Genomic DNA, 2,890 nt, shown 5'->3' with positions numbered 1-2,890 from the left:
TTTTGTGCAAATGTAAGGAATTTATCTTTGTTTACATATTTCAGATGTATTTTCATTTATTAATGCACATCAACCATTCTTCAATTTTTACTGGTGACAACAGCATCCAAGGTCAATAGCTTTTAAACTGATTAAAGGCTATTATTCCTACATTACAATGCTGCAGCATGTGATTGTGACACTACTTCAAACTTGGAAGTCAAACTAAAGTACAGAAAGTACATTAAGCTGACCTAAGGATTGTGTTGAGCTTTAGATTCAAGATTTATTTATTGTGGGAGTCATGTGATGGAGTAGTGGCTGGTAGTGTAAAACCAGCTCTCTCCAGAAAAAAAGCCAAGAAAAGATAAAGTTGCAGAGAAGAGAAAGAAGATGGCACCCAAGAAGGAAAAAGTAAAAATGGGGAGAAAAGAAGTCAATGGAAAAGAAAGAAGGCCTTACCTGCACGAAGGAACAGGGAGCCGTGGTGGTGAAGAGCGCCCGATCTCAGAGGTTGGAGCCAGCCCCGTGGAGTCGCGACCCCCCACCAGTGGACTGCAAAAATGGCTCTCCGAGCCAAACAAAAGTGCGCAATCAAAGGTAAAAGGAAACACCAACGGGAGGGGGGCTCAGCCGAGGAGTGGGCAACAACGAATCGACCAGCTGAGGGACGCCCGACACCAGGGCTCTCAGCTGGAAGATGAGGAAAGGCGGCAGGAGAGGGAGTGAGGAACCAGGCGAGAAAGAAAGTAGACAGGGTGAACGGCAAGAGGAGCAGCAGTAGGAGGAGGCCCGATAGATGAGCAGCCCAAGAGGGGTGGATCAACAAGAGGCCCAGCAAGAAGAGGCCCGACAAAGTGATACAAGCAACTCATCAGGAGAATCAGAAGAGACACAGATACAAAAAAAAGAAGACAAACACAGGTACAGACACAGAAGAGGAAGAAGACCAAGATCTTCAGAGAAATAGAAGGTAAAACAGAAGGACAGAATATAGATAAAGCCTTTTCTGAAGAACAAATGAGAGCATTAAAAGAATGGTTGTCATTAGAATTTAGTGCAATTTTTTAAAAAAATGAAAAGAACAGAAGATAAAATGCAAAGTTTAGAACAGATCATGACAGAAATAGGGAAGAGAGTAGAAAATGTGGAAGAATGAGAAAGGGCTGTAGAAATGGAAGTAAACGACTTAAGAGGAAAATTTGAAGTGACAAAAAAATTAAAGAGACATAAGAGTTGTTATCTTAGAAAATTGATATTTTGGAAAATTATAGTAGGTGAAACAACATAAAAATAGTGGGCCTGAAGGAGGGTGAAGAAGGCGCAGACATGAAGTAATTTATAAAAGGATGGAACCCGAAGGTCCTGGGAATGACAGAAATGAAGGAAGAAATGGAAATAGAAAGGGCTCACAGAGCAATAGCTCAGAAACCGCAGACACATCAAAAACCAAGATCCAACTTAGTAAAATTTTTAAGATATACAACATGAGAAAATATACTGGGAATAAAGTTAGAGAAGATAATAAACCATTGGAATACAAGGGTCAAAAATATATATTTTTTAAACTCTTAAAGAAGAGGAAAGAGTTCAATACAGCAAAATTGATTATATGGAAAAAAGGTTATTAATTCACGATAAGACATCCAGCCACGCTTAAAATATTTATACCCGTGGAGCAAAACAAACTATTCTCGGATCCGGAGGTAGCACAAGAATTTGCAGAGCGTTTGCAGGATAGGAGAGATGAAGAGATGTAATAAGAATGAAGAACAGTGATAAAGTATATATAAAGATGTAAAAACAATGTATATGTAAAGAACTAAAGAGGGAAAAGAGAGGGGAAGGAAGGAAGGGGGAAAAGGGGAGAGCTTTGTTATGTGTTAAAAAAGTTTTCTGGGGGGGGTAGAGAATAACCATCACTGCGAATTCATTTGACGCTTGCAAACAAGAAAGCAATCCAAATGTAAAGGGGAGTGTGGTTGCCCAGCAAGGGATAAGGGTCAACTCAGAGAGGGGGGGGCATTTGGGGTTAAGGTAATATTGGGTATGGGATTTGTTGGAGTATTTTATGTTTTAAATGTGTTGTCATACATTGAGTTTAAAAAGGGGGGGATGGAGGTGGTGAGGAAGCAGAAAGGTGTAAACAAGATATAAGATGGCCATGGCGAACTATATGACTATAAACATTAATGGAATACATAAGCAAGTTAAAAGGAAGAGGCTATTAAATTTACTGAAAAAAAATAAAAAATAGATATAGCATTTGTGCAGGAAATGCATCTAACTGAAGTGGAAATTAAATTAAAGAGAGACTGGGTAGGATGAGTAGCGGCAGTACCATATAATTCAAAAGCTCGAGGTGTAGCCATATTAGTTAACAAAAATGTACCAATCAAAATAGATGAAATAATAGATCCAGCAGGGAGGTATGTAATGATAAAGTGTCAGATATACTCAGAATCTTGGAATTTACTCACTATATATGCACCTAATGAGGAGGTTCAAAAGTTAATGCAGGATATTTTTTTGAAGATTGCAGATACACAAGGAAATATATTGATAGGAGGGGATTTTAACCTTAATTTGCATCCAATGTTGGATAAAACTGGACAAAAGACTTGGCTATTTATTATTTTTGCTAAAGAATCACCATTTAAATGGCAAGCACAAGCAATCCAATACTAGAGATCAGGTTAGATAATAACTTAAGCCACTTGTACAAACTAAATTATCAGCCACTAATAAAGAAATTGCAGGAAGACTTAGAACATTGGAAAGAAATACCGCTAACATTGATAGGGTAAATTGCATTAAAATTAATGTGTTCCCAAGGATATTCCCTTAAGAGAAATTCTTTAATGAACTAAAGAGAATAATAAGGACATTCTTGTGGAAAGGGGTAAACCGA

The sequence above is a fragment of the Narcine bancroftii genome, chromosome 1 (assembly GCF_036971445.1).
Source record: "Narcine bancroftii isolate sNarBan1 chromosome 1, sNarBan1.hap1, whole genome shotgun sequence".
NCBI classification, from domain to species: domain Eukaryota; kingdom Metazoa; phylum Chordata; class Chondrichthyes; order Torpediniformes; family Narcinidae; genus Narcine; species Narcine bancroftii.
Note: the sequence above shows the minus strand (reverse complement) of the source record.